Source organism: Lepisosteus platostomus, chromosome 6 (assembly GCF_059453375.1).
Source record: "Lepisosteus platostomus isolate fLepPlt1 chromosome 6, fLepPlt1.hap1, whole genome shotgun sequence".
Taxonomy (NCBI): Eukaryota; Metazoa; Chordata; class Actinopteri; order Semionotiformes; family Lepisosteidae; genus Lepisosteus; species Lepisosteus platostomus.
In genome coordinates, this window is record NC_142616.1 from 55,561,890 (window position 1) to 55,589,019 (window position 27,130).

Genomic DNA, 27,130 nt, shown 5'->3' on the forward strand with positions numbered 1-27,130 from the left:
CTCATCTTTCATCTTTGAATTAATGGTGGATTTTAGACCTGTGTTATCAATCGTCACCACCCACAGCCGTGAATTCATACACCCATCTGTACTGTATGTTGATGTCTAAGACCTCAATATTCAGGCCCGTTAACACAAGCACTGCCTTAAAGTTGCAGTCACTCTGAATGAGAACATTTGGACTTCAAAGAGTTAAGGATGATTGCTTTTTTTTCTTTCTTTAGTCTTAAGTCTGCAGCATCTAAACCCACAAACTGCTCGCTCTCACCCCCGCGCTTCGCTGTGTAACAAAAGCTGGATAAGGAAAGCGTGTTCCAGAACCTGCTTGGTTTGTTACGATAGGAATGTAAATCGCATTTTTGCTTGGCAACAAAAAGCTGTCGAAACAAAGAGGCTTAGGGAGCCAGCTTGGTAAGAGAGATGTTGAAAGAATTGTCTCCCCCTGCAGAGACCGCCGTTTCTTTTGCTTAGTGTATCTTATCCTCGTCCCCAAGACTTCTGTGGCTCTACACTCTTTGAACAGAGTGAACAATGGAGGGAATCATGAGGGGCCAGTGAGCCGAGTGCGAGAGCTGTTCAGGGCTGATGTTGCTGTCAAGACGTAGTTGTGCTCAAAAGGCAAACACATCTGTGAAAAAATGAACCAGAAAGCAGAATCTCACTCAAGCCAGTGTGTTGGAACCTAAATGAATAACCCTAACATGTTAACACACTGCCTGCTATAAACAGCGTGACACTTGGCCAACAACATCAAGACATACTGTACAAAACCTCTAGATAACTTTACTTGAGTTCAAGTCTACCTCTTAGCAACTGAGTCCACCTCAAGTAATAATAATAATAATAATAATAATAATAATTGCTTACACTTATATAGCGCTTTTTCTGGACACTCCACTCAAAGCGCTTTACAGGTAATGGGGACTCCCCTCCACCACCACCAATGTGCAGCATCAACCTGGATGATATAAGTACCCTATTTCTAGCAATTCGCATTTGCTTTTCAGATCGATCCTTATTATTGTCACCTTCACCTTCTAAATAAGTGCGTGTAGTTTTCATTGCTGTATTCAGGTGCTGTGTGTAGGTTAACCACTGTGCCACTTTGGTCTCATTGATTTTGATACAAGAAAAAATTTAAAATGCTTACAGAAATGTAAAAAAGAAAAACATTTTTTTTTTCTATAAGAAGCAAGTGACTTTACAAGTATTACTTTATGTAGTATTTTTTATATTTTTACATTTGATCTCTGAAGATGGAGGTAAAGAAATGATATATCAAGGTAAGAAGAAATAAAAAGTTAAATAGTGTAAATTTGTCATAAACAGCAAAATATATGCCACTACTGTTAAATTTTATTAAGCACACACACAAAAACACACTCAAACCAGGGGTGATTTTCCCAGAAGCCAATTAACCTACCAGTACAAACGCATGGAAACACGAGGAGAACATACAAACTCCAGACAGACAGCATCCCAGGAATTGAACCCAAATTGAACCAAAGGCCCCAGAGCTGTAAGGCAGCAATGCTCACCACTCTACCCCCATGCTACCCATGTCCTCTAAATTTTCTAATTAAATACATTTTTTGCTTGTAGAACCACAAAATCTTTTTTTTTTTAATATACAATGGGCACATGGGTTTCTGAGTGGCTCAATCATTAAAGACACTAGCTCAAGACTAATCAACATCATTAACCAGCTAACCAGAATCTCTCAAACTGGATCACAGAAATGGCCAAGTGGGACTCAGTTTGAATAAGAAGCAGGTGGCTTAGAGTGCATTTACATTCTGAGAAAATTGAGCAAAGTCTTCTTCCCATCCCGAGCAAGTATGAAGGTCATAGCAATAAAGTAGAGTTGATTAACTACTGGCAGCTGCAAATTAGGGAAATGAAATAAAAAAATGAACAAATAATTGATATATAAATGTTTTGCAACTTGATGGATTCAAAGAAAAAAGTCTCCTCTATTTAACTGTCACCTCAAAATGTCTGACTGTTCCTTGATGGCATTCAAACAGAAAATACCACTATTCAAATGAAGGAGATTAAATTGGTCAGATAAAACATCCTTTTATTTCAAGTGCTGTTCGGACTACCTAAGTGGTTTATTATCAGTCTCTTTTCCTCCCTCTGCACATAAGATGAAATCTTTTGAAGATCAGCTTATGAAAAGCACACAACTGACAGCATTTTGTTAATTTTTTTTTTACTGAAGTGGAAAATTTTACCCTCCTCTTATTTTCCAAGGGAATCATTTCAAAATGATATTTGAAGGACAGACTTCACAAAAGAACAGCAATTTCTGTTTCTAATTTTAAAAAAGTATTTTTTAAGACACAAATGACATTTTATCAAATATTAAATACAATTCCCACAGAAAGCAAGCTTGACAAAAGCACAAAGATGTTGTGGATAATATCAGCAAAAAATAATTGTGCATGCTAAACTGGTCCATAATGCATAAAACTAGCATTTCTTCCTTTGCATAACTAGATTAATTTAGCCTTTGTAGCTGTCTTAAAGCTAGTCCATATGTTTAAAACACTACTAATTAGTCAACTACCACAAAATGCAAAATACAAACTTTAAAATTCCAGCTCCACTTTTACTCTATTAACAGGAAAGAAATATCTTCAGATGTACTGCTTTGCTAAATTATTGAAACAAACCACTTTGCTGTGAGAATAATGTATTACAAACATGAATATTCTTTTTAGATCCAGTGCTTTACTGTATGGTGCTAACACACATGATGAACTGGGCTGCTGTTCTGGAAAGGCCAAAAATGGAGGGTGGGGAGAATTAAGATGGGCTGAGAGGGACAAGGGAGAAAGGTGAAGATCTTCATTTAGGGTTTGGCTTAGGAAGGTATTGGAGCTGACACTGGAAGTCAGAACATACCTGTAATAAGGGACTAAAAATTCAATGTACAGTATGAAGAATGCTCTTCTGGTCTACTGTCTTCTTATTAATCTGCTATGCCTGCTGTGCTCTAATAATAATACCTGTAACCACAATGCTGTAGCAATAGGAAGATTTTCCCCTTCTATTTTGCACGGACTTGCTTTATCAGTTTGCCACAGTGTCACAGGTTATTGATTCAAGGGGAGGCTCCTTATCTGTTTCTTCATTAAACACCACAACTCATCTCAATTGGACTGAGATGGTATGAGACTGAACGTTTTTGAAACCACTGCAAAGAGGACCTAACAGGATAAAAAAATAAACTTTTCATCACATCTTTAAAACATGTGAACTGATTTGCCTTTTTTGAATCACATAAACGAATTATACTGTGAATAAAACACATATTAACATACTTTTTCAAATACATATTAGACCAAACTATAAGGTGCTCGTGACAAATGCAATAATAGAGTGTAACACCTGAGAAGTGTCCAGTAATGATACTTTTTGTATGCTTTATCCAAAGCAGCTGACATTTGTACCCATTTATACAGCTGGACATTTAATATAGTAATCTGTGTTTATTCTGATGAGTGAAGCATCTCTTGGAAATGTCAATAGCAGTACCTTATACAGAGTTGAATGCAGAACCTTCAACTGAGAAGGCCAGAGCTCTAACCACTACACCTCCCTAACATAGCTAAAGAACTTCAAAACCACATTTGTAACTGTAAAATGATTTTAAACACCCAAGAAAAAGAAATAAGAATCAAATGAACACCAATGTTGTAGCATCATGTAAAAAGGTGATTCAATTCCATTCGGCACCTCATGTCCAGTAGGACCTTGAACTCAAGACCTTTTACAAAAAAATTAAATATAAATTCAAATGAATTAGATGGAATTACTGATTTTTTAGTGGGGAAACTGACAGAGAATATCATGAAAATTGATAAGTCATTAAATTCATGAAATAACAGCTTATTGATGCCTCCCAGGAAGCATAGTGTACTGTAAGTGAACTACATTCATCCTTAGTTGCAGCTGAAACAACTACAGTGGTGTTGTGCCATCTTATTCTTGCAAGAAAAAACAGACATATAAGGAATATATATTTGATCAAAATATTAGTTCAAAACTGTTTTCCTGTGAGCTACAGTAACATGGTCCTAGTGTTACAAAACACATTTTAAAGAGGTATAGTGCTGCCAATCAAATAAACATTTAAAACAAAAGTGGAACATTTTTTTAAGTCCATATTTACCCAAGCACCGATTTTTTCCCCCTTAATGTTAGTACATCCACATCGAGAGACTAATTCAATTAGCATTCCTGTTTCACAGCCTAGAGCTTTGGCTCAGTTCCTGGGGTGCTATCTGTGTGGAGTTTGTACGATCTCCCAGTGTTTGCTTGGGTTTCCTCCAGGTTATGTCCAAAAGTATAATGGGAGGTCAACTGGCTTCTGGAAAAATTGGCTTGGGTGTGAGTGTGTATTTGGTTGTGTCTTTGTGGGTCCTGCGATGGACTGGCATCCCATTCAGGGTGTGTCCTGCCTTGTGTCAGTTGTTTGCCGGGATAGGCTCTGGCTCCCCAGTAACCCGGACTTGGATACAAGTGGCTAGAAAATGGATGAACATAAGAAACAATTTAAAAAAAATTTAAGTAAGAATATAATAAAAAATGAGGAAATATTTAATATGGTATCTACTGTACAGTATATATAGAAATACAGCTATAGATCTATACAGTATATGTGTATGGACAAGTGGCCAGTTCAGTTACTGTATTTACTATTTTAAAGTTTTTTAACTTCTATAAACAGTGCTGAGACGGGACAACATAACCAATGCCTTTCGTATGCTTACTGAATTTTGAGCATCAATTGAAAGGTGGTCCCTCCTGCAGTACACAGTGCCCTCGGTTATCAGACTGGATAAGAAATTGTGTTCCAAAGAGAAAATCTCCAACTACTGGTTCACAAACACCAACTGCAATGGCAACCTGTTTTCCTTAGAGGTTTCCTATCCCAGTACTGAGCAGGCTTAACTAACTTCAAGTCAGTGTTTTTTGAACAAACATATTAAAACATGACACAAGATCACATTTTGGTGTACGTCAGCAACCCCTACAATAGTGAGTGTTTAATGCATTGTCTAATTTAACTATGACCAACTTATTAATTCATATCTTATTTATTTATTGTAATACACATGCTTCTTTACTGCCTGGTTAAAGATAGCTATACAATATTAAAGAATCAAGGTCTGGAGGGTTATTGCTGTATTTTGATTTATGAGACTGCTTCTGCCCTGTTGTGTTTCTATGTGGACATTAGTGTGTGTCCAGGGACACTGCAGTGGGCATGAAGTGTCATAATGCGTTAGTAAAAGTACCTTTTCCTCCTTATCCTAGTGGAAGTCACTAACTGAGGAGGCAGCACTAACAGCACTGATTTTTAAGATTGGCAGTGTGGTATAAGGTACATGTTTTGGATCACACAATAAACACACATTGACATAATATGTTCTGGTTGCAGTAAGATGTTTGAAAGTCTGTTTTGGATTTTTGTTTCAAACCAGATTTTTCATTTATCATTTGAGAAATATTTTTGAAAAAATCTTGTGCACTGATAAAATATTGGATATAATTCAGGAAAACAGCAAAGAAAAAATGTTAAGATGTAATGACTTGACACAATGCCATCTCATGCATAAAAACTGAAATACACCACAGCTCCCTCTGTGATTACTGGATAACATTTTATCAAATCCCGCCAGATAACGTGTTGCACTTCTGCAAGAAGATAGAACAGGTTAAAGGAATATTATTACTGTGCATGCTGCAATGTTTTGAAATATCTGCAGAGCAACTCATTTTTTTTTATTGCAGGGCAGCGTTCAGCTGAGTTTGGGATAATGGTAATGGTATGGGATTAGTATGCACATTCCACTGGTTTTAACATGAGTGGAATCTGGCAAATGTGATGGTCAGAAAAGACAGTCTTTCCTGTCTGAAGTAGTCTGAAGTCAACTACTGTATGCACCTGTCTACCTGTGAGGAAGTAAATGGGGGTACCTAATCTTTTTTGCCATCAAATGTTAAGCTTCACAGCATGATTCACTGTGATGCAGAAAAACTGAAATACCACACATTGCATAATCCATGTGAAAGTGGTGATAACATCGAAGTGTGAGTAATGCATAAAGGTTAGTGTGACTCCCGTTAAAATAAACATCACAGGAGTGCGACACTCGGGGTCTTTGCTGTAGAATGGAGTGCTTGCTTTTCCATGTGACCAGTAGGTGCCAAACAATATATTTTAGCAGAAGCTGTATACAAGATCCCGAGGAGAATACACATACTGTATGCTGATCTTACTTCCAGAACAGTAAAATTGTCAGTAGCACAATAAGTCTTAATGGATGTGCTTCATGTCTGCTGACTACAGCTGCCTTTTTCTTTGGGTACCTGTCGAAGTTTTTTGGGTCCCTGCATTTTTATTTCTGAGATACATTTTTTCTAGGTGTTATTTTTTTCTCATAATCATTTCTCTTACTGGTCATAAACACATAAGATGTATGGAGAAAAAAAAAGGGTGAAAAGACACCAGGTCTTACGCAGTTAGCTTTTTTAATTGAGTTTTTTTTTAAGTTATACTTTTAATCATCCATGTTCTTGCCACTATTTGTCTAGCGTCCATTAGCAGAATTGAAATTGGTGGCTTTAATGTCCTTGTGCACTTAATTTGGCATTAGTAATTTCCTCAAACTCCCAATGTCTCCAAATAGGCTGTCTGAAAGTAATTCATCATTAAGCTAGTAACTCTGAGTGCAGATAAACTATAATTAGACAGCCAATAGCTTTTAAATGTATGTTCTCTAAGTGTTATTAACTGAGGTGAAGCTGTGTTTGCTGAAAAGTGGATCTATGACTTCTTAGATAATGCATCAGTGGGTACAAACATAGAGCTTCCAACCTCCAGGACTTTGCTTTTGATGAAAATTACACACAAGTCCATCATTTTCCATGGACAAAATGAACAGCATTTGTGACAACACAAATGACAAACTCAAACCATAAGAATAACAAATGTAGACATAATTATAAAACAAAACACATCAAAATGTATCACTGCCCCATAATAGTTATCACATACTGTACCGTACATTGTGATCTGAAGCTGTTCACCATCTCTTGTTTATGTGAGGACTTGTAATACATTTTTCTATTAGCTGGAAACTACAGGCAGAAAAAGACATAATCTGGAGGACCTAATGTAGTACAATTGTTCATTTGAAATCTGATATCGTGATAGGCTAAATACAATTTACACACAGCACACAGCATGTTGATTAATGCACACTAACATACAGTATTTTCAATGAGTGGTGTGTGTTGACCATTTATTGGGAACGCTGTACTGTATGTCTGTAAGTATCAGAACCGACAGAACCAAAACGCAGACCACACTCTCACAAAGAAATTTTGCCTCAATGTCTAAAAGTAAATTCAATGAGGACTGAGATCTGCAAATGTCTGTAGCTGCCACAGATACTCAGTTACAGTCAAACACAAAAAGCCACGGTGACCTTCTACAGAAACGGCTATGAGCCGCCTAAGGGGAAGAGCGAGCTCAAGTGAATTTTCTGACCACTTGGGAAAACTCCAGTCAGCAGAGGGTAATGTCATTCAGCAGGACAACTCTGCCTGAAGGCCAGAGCTATCAGACCAGTGTCCCTCGCTGAGCTCACACTAGGTCTGGCAGAAGATTCCACATCCCAGAAATGTCATCTCACAAAATCTAGTTTGCTGTGCAATTGAGTTCAGGCAGTATTTGCAAAAATTGAATTAGTATCTTAGGAGCTCATCATCTCATTTCAGGGTTGTCACAGATATATGTCTAAAACATCAAAAATCAATAGAAGGTTTATTGTGACAGTTGTCTCTTTAAAGCTTGTTTCTCTTTCTCTTTATTGTTCATAAAATGTATTCCTAATAACATTATTTTAACCTTTTTAAACCACATATTCTTCATTTTTATTAGACAACAGATAGCTATGGATTATGGGAATGTGATTACGAGTTAGCTTTGGTCAATTCTCAACACTTGAAAGCAGAATTGTCTAATGAAACTTCAAAGTCAAAGATACAGCACATACTGTACAGTGTGCAGACACTTTCCAAGTGCAAATCTGTCAATGTCATGTTCTAATCTGGCTGAACAAACAGTTTGTGGCTGCTCAGTTTGGCTTTATCTTAAGATGGTACCAGTTTGGATTTGCATTCCAGTGTTTTGGATCAGCAGTAGATAATTAATTTTTATATTCCCATACTTCATTGCCCTTCATTCACCATAAGGCTCAAAGGTCTCCCTTGTTAGAAACATACATATATATGTGGATTTATGTGTGAGCATGATTTGAAGGGCTGCTTGTATTCGGCCTAGCACATTTAAATGAGTTTGAATTATTAAATATAGATAATGGTAAATCAACTGAAATATGGAATAAGACATTATAATATTGTATTATGTTAATAGAAATTATTATGTTATTCCTATTAACCTTTTGCAATATCATACAATTAAAAGGGCATTCAATGAAAAAATTAAGACTTTATAATTCAAATCATTTCCCATGCTTATAAAAGAAAGAATACACAATAAAATACAATAATGAATAAAAAATAAGAAACAAATATTAAAAAACAAAAAAAATCTTTTCTCAAGTCATTCACCTTCAAGTCAAATATTTTTTTAAATACCTTGTATTAACCACAGCATGCCATGCAAAAGTGCAGTCATTTGAAATCTTTACTATTAAGTCTGCGTTACATGAATACCTACTAACAATGAAAAAAACAGCACCTATGGCTAACCAGTTCATTTGTACAATAAATACAAAAGGCAAATGCCATAATAAGAGACTGGCATATGACAAATGAATGACTGACACACAATGCCAGGCTACCAGTTCCAGGTGATTAGAGAAACTGGAGTCTCGCCCTCAAGCAAGGCAGAGATTAGACCTTCTAACCCGAAGCAGCAGTGGGCTCAGCTCTGTTCTGTGCCAGCTGGACTTTTTATCCCATGTTTGTCTTTCGACAAATAAAAAAAAAAAGCAAACAAGACTTTGGCACTAAAAGTGAGCCTAAGTGGAGAGCTAAAGAGCGCAGATTACAGCTCAGACCACATGACGCTGGAGGAGCAGGCTGGGAAAGGAGGTGCAGATGGCTCACAATCTTACAGCAGCAGTCTGCCTACTACCGCATCCCACCTGCCACCAGCCGGTGCCAACTCACTACATCTCAAAGATGATCTCACTTCCTGACTTACACAGTTGGCAGACTCACTACATCTCTTGTTCTCCTTTTCCAGGTCACGCTGGTGCAGAAAATCACCATTTCTGTGTCCAATCCCTTTCAGCATCAAGATTATCATTAATTTGCTTAGCAGAGGTGCTTATGTCAAAGAAGTTACATTATATCCAAAGTTTACATTTATATATAAGCACGAGGAGGAGGAATCATGCAGGTGCGATCAGGTAAAAGCAAATTTAAGTGACAGAACCTGTAAGAGGAATGCAAAGAAAACGAACCTATCAGAGCTTAAATAGAATACAGTGTGGGAGCAGAAGTGTACAGTATAGCCATGTTTGTTTGTAGTTGATGTTTACAGTAAGGACAATTAAGAAATTACAACACCTGTCTGAATATTAGAAACACGAGTGCAGCAAAATGGAAGAGTTACGGATTTAGTTGAGAGCTGAGAGATTACAGGTGCTGTCTAAAAAGGTGTCTTGAGATGAGTCTTGAGTAAGCGCCAAGAGGTGATCAGGGATGCAGCAGCTGTGATTTCTAAACATTCCAAAAAAGGACTAACAAGGGTCTGGCACTGACTGCTGCTCTTCTGAAAAACCTGACATTACCCTTCTTTCCTGATCACTTAGCCTGGCTTGGGAAAAGGGCAGATGGTGGTATTTTCATCCAAGCAGCAAGAACTCTGTCTTTTATGTTTTAGTTGAAAGTTTCTCATGCATTTCGTGACCCTGAAATATGCCAGATTGAAGCCTGGGAGACCAAATGCTTCCTTTTCATCCACATAGGGGGGTATGGTGCATGCTCAACTGCTGTATAATGATTTTAATATCCGTGCTAAGGCATAGAAATATATGTGATATTGACAGGAGCATGAAAACCTAAACACATCTCAAAATAAAAAAAAAATCTTTCTTAGCCATTATACTGTAGGTACCTCTTTCGTGGTATATATACACGGGTCCTAATTCCTGGCACTGAGGATTCACGGATCTACTGTTTTTATTCCGTCTGACCAGAGAGTTATAAAATTGAATGCCCAATTGACCTAATAATTGGATTGATTTGAATTCTCAACTGGTCTATATTACCACTCTTTCCAGGTCATTGGTACCCTCACTGAGAATTAAAAATTAAAAACAAAATCCAGTGGACTGCTGCCCTCCAGGACCAGGAATATAAATCCGTTGTCTACATTGCCAGGCATGGCTTCCATTAATGTGGAGAGCATAATTACTTCATCTGAATTATTAACCATCCAAAGCTGCTGAAATCAATAACTTAGAAATTCCCCGTAGGAGTCAGCATTTTGATATAACCCGTTCACTATCTCTGAAAGATATTCTCTGTGCGTATTTGCTTGTGGTTAAACTTTTTTATACAATTGATCTTTTTTTTTATTTCAGAAAATGAAATGTCTCTGAGGGAGACATTAAAGACCTCACACCAGTTTACCTCAATAATACACACAATATCCAATAGCCTTTGTATAAAGCACTATTTTTTATATCACCTTGCTCAGTTCCACTTACTGCTCTATAGAAATGATATTTGCACCACAATATTCTTAGGACTGAAAGGCACACGAGAGCAAGGATGGGTTGATGAACATACAGTGATATTGTTAATTTATATTATTTAATCTATTACAGGGAGATTTGAGTTTTTCAAAATAGTGAAATCCAAGCTATTATTAAGTATCAATAAGAAATTAAATCAGATTTTAGGACTGAGGAAAAGACTTCCTTTACAAGTAAGTCAGAGGCACAGACAAAAAGCTTCAGACTACTGTCTGATTTCTTATGATCTTTTGGAAAATGGCTATATCATGTTCTTAGATAACATTACCTACAACCCATCATGGAAATAAATGGATACATTTCTTATCTTTGTCTGATTATACTATTTGATAACTAGCTTAGCGGCATAATAGCACAAAGGTTAACATTGTGTCTCGCAGTGCAGTAGCATTGAGTTCAGTCCCTGGGGTGCTATCTGTGTGGAGTTTGTATTATCTCCCCATGTTCACATGGGCGTCCTCTGGATGTTCTGGTTTCCTCCCATAGTCCAAAGACTTCCTGGTAGGTTAACTGGCTTCTGGAAATACTGGCCCTTTTTTGAGTGTGTGTCTGTGTCTGAGTGCACCTTGCAATGGACTGGTGCTCCATCCATGGTGTATCCTGCCTTACTAGTAGTATATTATTTTGGCTCTGATAACCCCAGGTTCTCACTGTGTACTTAAAGGCTTATCCTGGAATGCATTACAAACCCTTGCTTCTCCATACCTAGGAAGTCAGTGTGCGGAGTTCCACCTTCAGAACTCTATGAAACTTTCATGCATGTGAATTGTAGCATACCAACATAAGGTGAATTCGGACAAATTCAGACAAACCTCTTTACTCCCGCATGAGTGAAAGAGACTCAGTTATGAAAACACTCCATAGTAACATACGTATATATGTATTTAGGCACGAGTTCCTTAAAACTTTCCTTCAGCACATCTCATTTGGAAGAATGTTAAGTCTTAAGTCAATGTTCCATGGTATAAAAGACAAAAAAAGATTTGCTGCACATGTGACAACCATGGATGAAGCAGAAAAAGAGGCCACCAAGGCCTAAACCCATATTTTATCTGCCCCTTTCTTTTTGATTAAAGTACGTCTATATAGTGAAGTAGGATTCCATTTTATTGAGAAATAAAGCTCTATGCACACGAATCAACATGCAGTGCATTACTATTTGAAGGTGATTATCTTGAGAACGTCAGTATTTAGCATGCAGCATGCAAATGTCACACTTACAGATGTCTTTTAGAGGGAAATATATCCTATGCATATCTTAGAACATGAGGAAGTTGTTAATTATGTTCACTGGAGTATTCTCAAGCCTAGGTAGAAGGTAGGATACTGAGGACCTTCTTCCAGGACAATATAAATCATAATGAATAGCCTACCTTATGGCTTCCTACAGTAATAGGGACCTACTGTAACACTTCTTCTAGACACCAGTCTTGATTTGGCCTCACTTCCAGAAATTCTGTACTGCTTCCTCTTCATGCTCCAGTAGATAATCTGGTGATTGTGCTCTGATGTTGTTTGTTGCCGTGGTTACCAAATCCTTCATCTCGTTCCTCATACTGTAAAGTTACTTCAGAAAGCAGCTAGGAGTCTCACATGGACATCAAGGGAAGATATATGCTTTGTAGTATTCTACAGCACTGGAATATTTGTGAAAATATTAGGCGGCTTGTAGACCTTATGCACAGCACTCAACATTTGAACCTCCGATGACGTTTTTCTAACATAATCAATTATCAGTAATACATGCTTTCCTAATAAAAACTGTTACTGTTGGCAATGTTGGATGAAGGCAGGAGTGCAAACAAGAAAACTGGTAAATGTACATTACCAAGCACAGCAGCAATGAGTTTTAGCTGGACTGTGATCAAACCTGTCTCCAAAAGAGCTTTCGTTACAAACAAGTATCATGCTCTTTACAGTGGTCTGCCAAGTGTATAAAATTGGTTGTACTTTGATGACTTGTGGCAAGCCTCTCATTTATGAGAAAATGAAGTGTTTAAAATACACATGAATGTGCACTCCAGAGATTTATAGGCTCATTGCTTTTCTGTTATGTAATCTATTGTCTTTCATTGATTTTCGTAGTGGTTCAATCCAGTACTTAGTAATGTTTGGTAGCTGACAACTGAGCTCAAAATCAAAAACTGGCAAGACTGTAGTATAAAACTGTCATGCATTTGTCTCGCCTAGTTAACACTGCTAAAAAGCAAAATAGATTTTTGTAGAAGAGCGGAACAATAGTAGATAGAATTGTAAAGGCTAATGTTACTATTTACTAAACACACTTGTTTTTTCTTTAATCCTGCGTAATTTTAATGGATTTAAAATGAAACGGTGAATTAATACTTGCAAATTTGTCACAGTAATTTGGCAGTCTGAATAATTATGATTTAAAAAAACTGAGTTACTTGAAGGGTAATTATCCATTTTATTTGTGAGGTTTAAGACTAATCTTAAACTGTCAAGTCTTTGTGAATTAAAATGAATGGAGAATGACTACATTCTATCAAAATGTGATCAAAAACATTTATAAAAAAGCATCTCTGTTTTTCATTTCATGTGCTTTAACACTGTCTTACTGTATGATTACTGAAACAGAAAGTGTTACACTACCTTTATTTCATTTCTTGAAGGTATTTAATCAGACAAACATATAAATCTGCGCTTTGCCATTATACACTTAAGATAGGACTTCAACTTTGCATCTTCCTCTGTATTTGCACAAACACATTAACAAATTACTTATTTATCCTCTTTCATCACTCCTGTAAAACTCTTTCAATTGTTCAGACTGGCAAATAATGTGGCATCTCTTAACCTTCACCCCCCACTATCCACTAACTCACATTCCCCTTTTTTCCTAACAAAATTAAATAATTCAGTTAGGTAAATAATCCTTTTACCTTCACAGTGCAAACCTCATTCAAATATATGAAAATCCTTAAAGGCATTGACAAAGGTCAACCCAGAGGAATTTTTCATGTTCTACAGGGAATCATGAACCAGAGAACATAAGTGGAAACTGAAGTCAGGAGGCACTTTTACATAAAGAGTTTTTAACATACAGTCTGAAAACAAGCTAACCAGATTTAGTTCCTTTAAGGAATGACTAGATCAGATCCTCAGATCAATTCAGACCAGCTACAAGTAAACAAACTGTTTCTACCATATAGACTCTACCATTCTATTCTCAGATCCATTTTCTTCAGGTTCATTCCCCAGGATAAATAAGTTCCATAAGTCTCTGCTACATTTCGGATAAACACAAATCTTGCAGACACCTACACTGCTGCAAAAAAGTCACCAGTGTTACAATAGTGCACTTAAGAGCAGAATCACTTGTTTGATAAAATACTGCAATAAAGATGTTAACCCATTTCGAAATGGCCCATGTTTCTCAGCAAAGTTATAATGCTGGAATGGCAGTTCGTTCTGTCTATCCATGAGATTATGCGTACATCGAAACATTAAATGTGCCTACATCTTTACAGCTTAGCATGCAATTTTAATGAAAAACAATTTTCTCTCATCCTACTGCCTGTGCTAGTTATGGAGAAAAGGATAACTTTCACCCTGCTGTGAAGTGAAGTGAAAAGACACCACTATAATGTGCTCAGTAGATGGTGACCACTTTTTGACAGATATTACATAAAACACAGTAAGAGTCATGATTTATAGAGACATGAATTTTAGTAGGTAGACCACAATCAACCACTGCCTCCTTCTACAGAATTATATGCATATGCTTGGGAGAACTCTAATCATTGATCCTTTTCACCACATTCCACAGCTGAATGACAGAATACCAAAAGAAATGTTCAGAACTGTAATACATTATTAAAGGTCATACACTCACTTCTCATGGATACTTTTAGATTAAGTTATATATATATGGAAATATGCATTTCCATTTGAAAACATGTCCTTACAGCAGTATTTGCTGATTGATCGCTGGCTGCAATCTTTGTTACTACTCAAGTAGGTAACTGGTTGGTACTACAAACTCTCCTACTCCATGACTGATTAATACCGTATGTACAGTACACTTTTGAAGGAATTGGATGTATGATATTTGTGCAGTAGTATTTCAGTAACAGTAACACTGTTTTGTAGAACAGTTCAACAGAGTTAAAAAGTTTAGTACAATAATGAATGCATTGATCGTTCCTGTCAATGTTTTTGCTGCCTGTGGAAGTGGAAGTGATCTGGACCAGAGGCAATCACTTGCACTGTTCAACTGCATCTTCAACTCAGCTCATGAGGTATTCAGTAAACTGAGAGGTTTCACAAGAACTCATAGTAAAAACATATAATATAGCTGATTAAACTGTCATGATCGTAAACCCCTCCTCTAAAGGACGCTCCAGCCTTTCCCAATCTGGGCTCAGCTTTGGAAGATGGACGCCCGGAAGCCCGCCTACTCGGGAGTCCAGGAGCGACTTCACATCTGGCCCCGTAATCCCCTTTTATTCCCCCGACCCTTCGCCGGATCCTGCTGCGGCTTTTAACTTAATTCATCTGTGTCAGGATGGATCACCCGGCTTTGGACATTGGCTTACTCTGGTTATTCTCACGGACTCCCTTTGGACTTGTTTGCCCTGGACACCATAACACCCTCCCCCCCCGATCACCAGCGCACCTTGGACACACCCCCAATTCTTCTTCCAGCCCCTATCCTAGTTTTTTTTCTGTGTTTTCTCACTCCTCTCCGGATTGTGCTGTCTGCATAGGGTCCTGAAAGACGCATCGTGACAGACACAATATATAACATTTTCTGAGAGGTGACCACATGTACTTCAAGGTATCAAAGGAATCATGGCTCTGTAGAAATGGAAGATGATAAAAATCTAAGTGTGTATAGGACCAAAATCCTTAGACATATACACTGAATGCTCCATTGTCTCTTGGAAAATCAGTAGAATGAAGCATTGGAAGGTTAATGGAGACATGCCGTCAGCTTTAGTAATAGAAACGTATTTGAACAATTTGGTCCCAGGAAGCTACAATTCTCCATGGGCATTCTCTGAAAACTATTGTTCCACGACTGAACTAATTCCATTGACTATTCAAGCAAAAGCTTTTTTTTTTCCATGTTTCAATTTCTCGTCTAATATATGAACTAATTAAAACCACCAAAAACAGTATTTCTAAGGTTGGGATTATTTTTGCTGTGGGCTACACACTGAGAAGCTTGTGTTCTCTCTTACTCAGCCGTATTCCCACTGCAGCACCCATCTGAAACATAAAAAAAGAAAATATTCAGAACAGCCTATTAAATATTCAATTAACTTTCTCCTAGTAGAGTGGATTTCTCGCATGCTGCAGCTATTCAGGACTGGAGCCTAACTCCCTAAGTGTAAGGGCAATGACAGCCAAACACACGGTGACATCTGCTTGCACTTCAAACACGTCAAGAGAAGCTCTTCTGGACACTTAAAGGATATTAACCTATGTGAACATCATTCTGGTCTCGATGTTCTTTTAATAATAGCAGAATGTCTTAGGGGTGTGAAGAAAGTATCTGTTAAAATGTAATTTTTACTCCACAAATGATGCGTTTGGATATGAAGAAGTCTTGATGCCCAATGTCCGATTATGAAAAGAATCTAAAGGTTTTTATAAATACGCCCTGAGGTCCTGAGGCCATTTTCTCCATAACTGTTATGATAATGGTTAAGTTTTAAGCAGAAACCTTCCAACTTTAGTATACATTCTGGCTCGCTCAAGGATAAATTAACACACAAGATCCCTTGGAGCCTTCCCTTACAGTACTTCACATTACTGATTATCACCAAGATGAAAATATCCAGGGTGGCAGCATGAATCAACCAGAGGTGAAATATTAATCAATTTTCATTTAAAATTCTCCTTTAAATTGCTATTTGTAGATGCTATCTAGGCAGAGACTGTCCTTTGATGCCTGCTTGTGTCACATGTAACCCATTAATTGAAAAAGAGTGCGGAGAAATTCCATACTCGCTTCGGATCAGTGGACACGCAAGGTGTTCACTCCCCAGTAGCAATCTTGTCATGTGACCAATTCCTTTCACACAGCACAGAGCCCTCCAAAAAATGTCTGAGAAATTCTCTCTTCATGAACCTTAAAGCATGCAGACACCAAAAAGCTTAACTTCATTTAAAATCCTCGTTTTTCTCTTTCCTTCCCATCTTTTAACCAAAATCTCTTTGAGGATCTCTAACTTTCTGTTAGATACACATATTGGATACACTCATATCCCAATTAAATCTTTCCAAAATATGGATAATATCCATTTCTTCTTCATCACAATATACAGTAGATCTCTATTTAATTTTATTCATCATCTTTTCTCAATTTTCTAATGCCAAGAACAGCGGTGGTACTCGTGATCCCTCTCTTTCCTAACCATACTGTATTTATTCCTTGACAGGATTACTGTATGTTTTCTATTACTGAATAAACTCTCAATTTAATGGACTAATACACATTTTTTTCAACCCCAAAACACACTGTGAGAAATATATAGAGTGTTTGCAGTGTGTAACACAGTCAGTTTAAGTTCTGAGCCTTTTTATTAAAAATATACAAGCTCTTTATTTCATGTATTGTAAATACACATTATTGCATAAAATTCACTAAAGCACACGATTAACAAAAAAACACCCATCGTATGCAATTGACCTACCCCTATAGGACACAATTGATATTCCTGAATTTTAAACCTACAGTATTTATTTTTACCTTGTTTAATTAGTTGTACATTTCCCTCTTTTTGTGGGGAAGTCCAATATTTCTGATTCTACAGACAAAAGTCCCACTAACAGATTTTGTCTGTTAAATCCGAAGTCCAGTAAAGGGAAATCGGTTAAACTGAGGGCTTACTGTACCATCTACAGGATCTGTCCGATTTAAAACCCTACACCACTCAGCTCCTGGGTAAAAAATAAATAAACTAGCTGCAGTGTAAACATCCAAGAGGAGAAGAAGTGCCATTTTGAATACTTTGTTCTATTTTTCTTTAAAATAACTATTTGAAAACAAAAAAATCTAAGGCCCTACAGCTTCATGTAACACAATTTGACATGATCAAAAAGAACTAGTCTACATATCTCTTTACCTGCACCTAACCACTAATGTTTTCCTTCTATTTCAGCTAATTTGCTATTTTTCATGTTTATCAACACAAGAGAGCCTTAACGAATATTATTTTTGTGAGAGAGCATGCCCCCAAGAAAACACATAGCAATGAGATGTGTCTAAAGTACAAACTCTATTTCTCCTAATGAAACAAATATTATATCATATAAAAATAACAGAGTATTATGTAGCCCTAGAGCCTTTTGAATTCAACTGTTTTCAGTCCAGTAGACAATGCTTTGATGCAATATAGTATTTTTCCCCTCATAGAAACTGCATAAACTACATTTGTAAGACATTCCAGGAATGCATCTGTTTAAAAAAACAATACAGTGAAATATTTAAAGTCTAGGCCCAAGGGGATGAATGGGACCTAAGAATGCTGGAATTTAGTTTTAGAGGGTAAAATTAGCATTTTTACTGCAGTTTGCACCCAGTAAATAAACAGCTCATTTTTTCCCTTTCTGGCTTATGTCTGCAATTTATTTCAGTATCTAAGCACACAGGATATTATTACATGGTACCAAAAAGAACTGAGTATCTGCTTCTTTCATCTTCCATACAGTGTTTCATGCTGAGTTTGTCTGAAGTGAGTCTTCATGAAAATATAATATAGACCTTGTCAGTATTCTCTTTTTGGCCGGGCATGATAAATAAAAACTTTCAAAACATGATGTAAATCTAATTCCCTTGAAGATTGCACTTCATTTTCTTAACCTCATAGAATTCAGTCTGTTATTTAATTAACTACACTGAAAGCCAACTGTGCATACCACTGACAGCAGCTATAATCCCTCAGAATGAGTGATGATATGGAATTATAGTACTGGTAACTGTTCCCGATTATCTTTGGCCAAATCAATAATTCCCCAAAGAAGCATAAATGGAAATACTGAGAATCACTCACTCCACCGGCTATCTCCAAGAAAAGGTTAAAACCCCAAAAGAAGGAATATTCATAAAAACCAATGCCATCCACAATTCCCAGGTGACTCAGCTCCCATCAAGTGACAATAGAAAATCTTGAAGGCACATGTCTGTTCGAATGTGCATTTTTGCACCTCTGTCCACCTCGTCTCACACTCACAAACTGCAAATTATGAAAGAAAAGCAAAAAATCTGAGATAAAAGATTCTGAAATAAACCCCAGTAAATTATAAATAGATACAAGTGAAAAAAGTCAACATTTTGTTTTTTATTCCTGGTTTTAATGGCCCTAGAATGCAAATAATGAAAATGTGTATTTATGCAATCAATCTAGCCAGTTGTGTGCTATAGTGGACCTTACAACAGTTAATTTTTGAAACAACCTCAAAATACTTTTGGCTTTCCATGAATGGTCCGTTTTGAAACTGACAAACAAGCCAATTGCTTTTATACTGGCTTACTGTATATTGAGACTGATATATTTAAGAACAAAGAATTTTACAAGGTGAATGAAAAAAAGATATGTGAATTAAAAAGCATATCTTAAAGATAAAAATTAAATGACTTTACTGTGTGAAAAAATTGCTTATTTTCATAGTCACACACATATAATATACTGTATATGTAAAATTCTCTATTAATATTTGGCTGGGGCGAGTAGAATATTGTGTTGCTGAACTATTGCATATTATACCAATGTTTATGTTACAAGACTAAAAGGTGAGAAAATGGAGAAAGTGAACGATTCCAAAAGGGCTAGGCAGAGTCGGTATCCAAAGTAGTCACTAAGAGATTTACTGTAGCTTCTAGACTAGCAGCAGGCTAGCTCAGGAGACAGAGACTGTACAATACCGAGCCCAGAGGTGTGGACTGAGATGGGTTTAAATAGCAGGTCAGGCATGGAATGTTAATTGTTAATTAACGATGTCCCGGTGTGCCTGTAACAGTGTAAAGTTTCCATTCTGCATCTCAAGTCATTCTGAAAGCCATGATTCATTTTGTGGGTTGGTTTGGTTTGAACTGTACTCCTGATAACCCTCTCTAAAATGCACAAACTGAATTCATTTAAAGCGGGAATGGTCTCGGCACTTCTCTCTTTCACAGTTCTGTAATTCAGAAGGTTTAGATCCAAACACAACATTATACAGTAATTCACCCATCACAGAACTGAAATATAGATGGCAATAAATTGAACACAGTTCTAGGGCTATCATTTTGTTGTCTTAATGGTGTCATAAATCAGGGAATCTGCTAACTGGAATAAAGCCTTCTGCTCAGCTCTATACCACCCAGCAGGAACATGACGTCCTGCAGCCTCCATTATTCTAAGAAGTTTACTACAAGCCAAGTTTAAAAGAATACATTTGTTAATTTTGATTAGTTTTCACTGCAGGATTTGCAATTGTTGTTCCCTGTTTTCAGAGTCAGTCGACAGAAGAGAAAACACTGCAATGGGAACTCAAAAACTGTCACAAAAAGTGGAGTGAAAATGGAAATGTCAGGATTGAATTTGATTGTTCACATTTAATTACTATACACTGTAAAATCTATCAGAATGCCTTTAAGAATGTATTTTTTCTTCTGTCTTCTTGCAATTAAATATAAGATATGATAAATATCCCTGTTTATTTGTAGCGAACAGTACCAATTCTATGAGGACTGCTATCCAAGAGGTCTTGGATTGTGCATTATCTGTGTGGTACCGTAATGGCGCTACTTTGGACAGAAATGTGGATGTATTTCTCCACAAAAACATGTCTTTTGTTGGTAAAGCCAAGGAATATCCTCAAGTCTGGGGTGAAATCTTAACAGCAAGCATGATTTACATGGAGGGCACATATCCAGGGTGTGCAGATTAAAAATCATGCAGGCACAGCCAACCAACAAAGAGGTGACAACTGCATTACAGACGCAAATTCATTAACATGGCACTATCATAATCTAAAGCCCAAGACCATACTCTTTCATACGTGAAGGGCCGACGGTGCCAGTGGGGGTCAGGTGAGAAATTAAACTATTGTATCTGTACAGAGGATACACAGTAATTTCCATCATTAGAGGTTAAACCTTTTCCTTTGTAATGAACCCTTGTTCTGAGTTTCACTCAACATATCCCAGACTGTAAGATTAGGGTCACACCCCATGATTCTAAACACTAAAATCCCCGGGCACTACAAACCAGAAAAAATAAATCTTTTAAAGTATACTAACAAGATGTAGATATTTTCTTAACATACTGTAAGAGAAATAGCTAAGGGTTCTTTTGCAGAGCAGGCTTTGAAACAGGCACTCACCACACAGCAATTCATACTAAATTATCCAATTTCTCAAACTAAAATTCCTATTACTGCCCTCTTATATCTCTCACTCTGTATTTGATCCCTTTATCATTTTCAACTGCACAATACATTTGCACCGACCCCTTACTTTTGCTTGAATAATCTATCACTTGTAACTCATTATGCTGGTGACGCAGAGTTGGCTAGACCAATTTGTAAAGAATGTGATTTTAATGTAAATTATTTTCCTAAGTATTTTAAATACTTATTAAAGTACTTAAAGTAGTTTAGTAAATTAAAAATGAAATTGCAAATTTGCAAGATAAAGAGGAAGAATATGAATGCAAATTAAATATTTGGGGATCACCTTCATGTTATTTAACAGGGCGTATCCTTTGTCTTTAAAATGTACAGTAGTTAACACTTGGTTAATTCAGTAGTGAATCTTGGGAAGCACACTCACATTTGTCTTTATTCAACCATTGTGACTAACAAAGTCTTGTGAAAAACCAACTTTGTAAAGAAGCCTTTTGTATTAAACATTCTGACTGCAGTATGTTTTTTTTGGATCGAGTGTGGTCCATACAGTACATGAAACTCCGACATAATGTTCTCCATTTACAAGAAATCCTTTTTAGGCTTGGTTAAGCAGAACCCTTTCTCAATGCAAGAAAAAGTCCTGTTTGAAAAGCGTTTTGGCTAACATCCATCATGTACCATCATTACATTCCATAGCTTTATATCATCTTAGGTATATATTATATATACAGTAATTAAGAGCTGATTTACCTTCCTGCAATACAAAATCTAGCAACCAGCTAGATCTAGCAACCTAGGAGACAAAATCTAGTAACCAGGAAAAAGAGTTTATAATGGAGTTTATAACAAAAATTCGGGAGGGATGACAACAACCAAACTTAATCAGACTCAGCTGTCAGTAATTAGCAATCGCTCCTGACAATCCAATCCATTCCTCTCCCAAACGCTATACTGTAAATACCTAAAAGATCCCTCTCTCTCTCTTGCATATCTCTTGCATTTCACCTCCACCCCATCTCCACCTCTGCAGCTACCCCTTGGTCACCCTGCATGTAGGTCCTGGCCTCCTTGTCTTATGGCCGAGAGTTCAGGCCTGGGAGGCCAAGCGGGTTAAGCCACAATTTCGCTCCATGACGCTTTCATCTTGGGTGTTATCATTCCTAGTGAATTATGATTCTAAGTCTCAGTTGCACAAACTCAAACACTATGTTCTCAACTCTCTAATGCTTCTCCGTCTCCATCTGCTGACTCTCTTTACTGATTCTGGTAACAATATGCAATGTTTTCTTAGCACGTAATTAGCCTGCATCTTAACCTCACTGAGGAGACAATAAAGACCTTTCAACACTTCTCTGAACTTTCTACACTTCTCATTTGATTAGCATGATTGGTTGTATGGTTTCATTGATGATAAGGGATTCTAAAAGGTTCTGGCAGCTTTTCAGCTTTTCAGTTTTGTTTGGTTTATGCTCAAAGGTTTAGTGGTGTTGACAAAAATAGGTTTCATTATCATTATTGGTGACACATTTTACACTGTAACACTGTATCACACTTTTACTAATCCAACCTCTTAGATTTCCAGTTTAATACAGTACACAGATTGTGCGATGGTTCAAAACTAAAATAGAAAGCATCAGTAGTATTCTTTCATCAGTCCGACAATGACAGTTGCAAACACGTATAAGAATTAATTTATGTAAAGTGCAATGGAATTTCCTTACAAACCTTTCCAAAGTATCAATTAAGATACTTTTTTTTACTATTGTGTGGCATGCTGTACTCCTCTTTAGGCTTGGTTAAGCAGACCCCTTTCTCAATGCAAGAAAAAGTCCTGTCTGAAAAGCCTTTTGGCTAACATCCATCATACACTGTACATTCCATAGCTTTATATCATCTTAGGTATATATTATATATACAGTACTTAAGAGCTGATTTGCCTTCCTGCAATACAAAATCTAGCAACCAGCTAGATCTAGCAACCTAGGAGACAAAATATAGTAACCAAGAAAAAGAAAAAATATACTGGAAGACTCCTGAATTCCATGTGGAGAAAGAAATTAGTTTATATTCATATGACAGCATCATGCCAAATTGCATATACTGTAGCTACAGATTCTCCATATTTGTTTCTGTCATTTTAAAGTTTTTTTTAGAATGCAGAAAATGTGTACCTTTTGATTTACTTTTGGAAGACTAGGATAAAGGTTGGCAAATAGACTATTAGTAGCTATCAGTTAATTTATCATGGCAAACTGGAAAATTGACTTTTACCAAAATATTGTAAGTATGACAGTTCAGGTCTGAGATAACTACTCACTTTATGTTAATTATTACAACTGTCTGTGAACTTTGAAATAGGGAAACAAGTTACTGTTTTTGGATTCTAAGTCTGAATCAGATCACTAAAATGGAAGGCTTCGGTAAGTGAAGTATCATAGTTGTCAGCCCCGCTTCTTGACAAATTCTATGCACAGGATGAGGGCTGGCAGAATACAGCAAATTGAAAAGATTTCATGTTTCGATGTTGGAGTTCAGTACCTTGTTTTCATTATACAGACATACAATATATAAAGCCTGAAATAACCATTCAAACAGTAACTTGTAGCTCAACTTTGCATTGAATACAATGCTATCAGACTTCTGCAATGAGCAGCAAATGAATGTGATATTTCAATGTGAGTTTACATTTTTATGATACAGTACTGTATATTAATAATCTCTGGCTTTAGCACTTTACAGTATATAAAGATGGATAATAGGGTTCCATTATTTATTTTTAACTTAGGAACCTCTAAATCAAGCACCTGTATGTGAATGAATCAGAATTCAAAATCAAAATTCAATTGTTGGAAATTTCTATTTATGGTTTAATTGCCTTGACACTTGTTTTAATTTTTTCCATATAAAGGCACTGCAGGATCTGAGCAGTTTCCAAATGAATTCAAAAGCATGAACAGAAAATACTAAACAAAAAGAAGGATTTCAAAAATGCACATCAAGCAAATTTCTGTAGTTTAATAATCAGCACAGATAGGATAATATATTCACTACTTACAATCTAAGACTAAGAAATATAGTACAGTAAACATGACCCCAGCATTAGCTATGAGACACATTTAATGCAGAGAAAACTGCTAGGAACAGCAAGACATGAAACATGCCTGAAAACAAATTCATGGCTAATTCCAAGGCTTGTGTAGAATCAAATTTATAGATTACTCATTAGGAAGCTGTCTGAATGAGCATATCTGATGCATAAAATTCATTAGCACCAATCTGTGCAGAAGAAAATAAAGTTATAACTAGGAAAGAAGATGTTGAGACAGAATACAACCCCAAATAAGTTGTCTGTTATGTCAATACATGTCATAACTAAGTTAATTTCATAGAGAAGGACGGGACCTCCAGGTTTTATCAATTCTTGCAGCTGTCTGCAGAACCTCTTATTTGCATATTCGCCTTTTGACTTTAAAAGCCTTTTTCCCTGCTGCAATTTAACCTATTAAAAAGAAATGTACTTATTTCAATGGTTTACTTGTAGGTCGAATTAAATCCATTTGTGATCTTAAGAATTCCAATTTAAAACATACCAAACATTTTTAAACAGTTTATATCTGAATGAAACTAATTTATTCAGTCATATTGTTGCAAATATTGAGTGCTCGTTTTAACTTTTGTAGTTACGCTTTATCAAACAGGTTCAACCACAACTTAAAGAAAATTCTTTCTCTGTTATCTAAGGTACAGTATACACTCTACCTGTAATCTCTTTGTGACTGCCTCTCCATGCCACTGCCAATCAGTGCTGTTCCTGAATTCATATGGATGCTACTTTTTGTCAGTTTCATTAAGACCAAGGCTTTTGTGTCTGAATGCTTTATGAAGTTTGTTGAGAAGTCAAGCCAAGTCAAGTTAGCCAAGTCAAGAACATGTCAGCTTGCAGAACAGGAAAAGACTGTCAATGTCAATACAAAATAAATCAATATGTCTTTTTTTCCCTTTTCCCTTTTTTTCCCCTTAGTTTTAACTTTGGCCAAAAAGGTCTTCAATCCATGTTAAATCTTCCACCTTTTTTCAATGACACTACTTGAACGCTGCGGCAAGGTGCTGTAGTTTTATTCCGAGTTTAATGTATGAACTGGACAAGTATTTAAGCAGCGTCTCTGCCAGTTCTTTCCCATAAATGCATGGGGTAAAGCAGAACGAATGCAATGGCAATATTCCAACCCTTGGACAATTCAAAACACAACTCACTCAGGTACTGTCAACTGAAAACCTAAAATGCCAAAGAACCTGAGACAGCCGCTGTTGGTTTACTTTCAATTTTGCCACATGGGGGCGACTCAGATGTTGAGTGGCAGTGAGATGGATAAGCAACTGCGAGGAATAATATAGACGTTCAGCAGCAAATATACACATGTCTAGCAATGACAACAATAAGACAACAATAGCAGTTCTGAAGAGATATCATAGAGAAAGGTACAAGACTTGACAAGAGTGTTCAGGAAAATGTCTAACAAAAAGTGTTTTATGGTATGTTTATGCTAGAGTTCATGGTGTTCAAATTAAATATAGATATCGGTTAGTTTGAGACATGCACATGTCTGTGTTTAAGTGTCTGCTGCAAATTTCACTTTATCCAAGCGACGGCAGAATCATGAGTCATTGTGCTAATAGTATTAATCATACTGTAACCCAGCCAGCCTGCTTTAATGCAATTTTGAACTTTAAAGAACAAAGTGATCTTGATTATTACACTAAAACATGGAAATCTGACATTTTAATATGAGGTGTTGACCAAAATAATTAACATGAGCGACTCAATGATTTGTCTGAGAATAAGAAATATATCTCATGGATGTCTATATAGTTCAGAAATCATTCCCATGCTCAATAAATCAGAAAGTAATGCCATTTAAAGGCTTTCAGAAAGATTTATTTTTTAAAATAAAGTTCCCTTTTCTTTCACAACCTACTTCAAATTTGAATAAAACAGTTTACAAAGATATTTTTTATAAAACACTCACATTATATATATATATTATTGTAATTATTTATAATTAACTTATAAATTATTACTTACTGCCTATATTATATGTAAGCTTACTTACAGTACTGTATACAGTATACAGTATATAACTTTATATGTTTTCGTTATATAATGAAGTGGAAACACTTCTGGTAAAAATCAATGTGTGAAAGGCTATGAACACTAATAACACTGGAGTAACGTGAATATTTTCAAACCACTCCTAAGGAATTTCTGCCTAACTATTATATTAATATGCCAAATACATTAATTATATAAGGTAATACAACCACAAAAGGTTAGATTTACAGTATAACATTATACACAAGTACATTCTATACAAATTTATACAACATTCTATACAAGGTGAAACTGATCTTAAACTAAAATTCACACACAAATCTAGGTGAAATACAGGGGAATATAAAAAACTAGATGAAATCCATTTTTATTTGTAAACTCATATACAATTATTATGGTCAAGTTTCTAAATGGTACACACTTGCTGCTGAAAAAATGATTTGCATTAAAAAACTAAATATTATTTTTTCAAACTAAAACTATAGAAAAAACAATAGCATAAAACAAAAAGTAGATTTAGATTTTTAAATACTGAGTTAATATAATTTCATAACATCTTTTGCAATGACTTACAGTATAAGTCTGAGTAAAAGTATACTAGTTACAGTATTTTAGAAAAACAAGCAAATAAATAGTTAACTGCTGTACACTGCAGGCATCGGAGAGTTGCGTATCTCAGCCGACTGCATTACAGTACACCAAAATTAAACGCTATTTATTCGCTGTTGTATGACACAGCGCAATTCAGCGTAACTCAATGCAAGTACAAATTTAAACGATTTGAATTTAAGTAATCGTAATACGGTGCTCCGCGCAGCTAAGACAGGTTCAGGTCAGTTATTTCTTT

At 36.2% G+C, this 27,130-nt stretch overlaps 1 protein-coding gene across 2 annotated transcripts in view; it reads right to left on the minus strand.

The window, feature by feature from the left end:
- Positions 1–27,130, minus strand: part of LOC148661925 (caM kinase-like vesicle-associated protein) — a 73,794-nt gene that overhangs the window by 45,236 nt on the left and 1,428 nt on the right. Inside the window, exon 2 of one of the 2 annotated variants that reach the window (XM_088636426.1) lies at positions 25,428–25,550. The exons of the other annotated variant lie outside the window; for it this stretch is intronic. The gene's annotated coding sequence lies outside the window, so the exon portion shown is untranslated. The remainder of the gene's footprint in view (positions 1–25,427; positions 25,551–27,130) is intronic. 2 annotated transcript variants of the gene reach the window in all.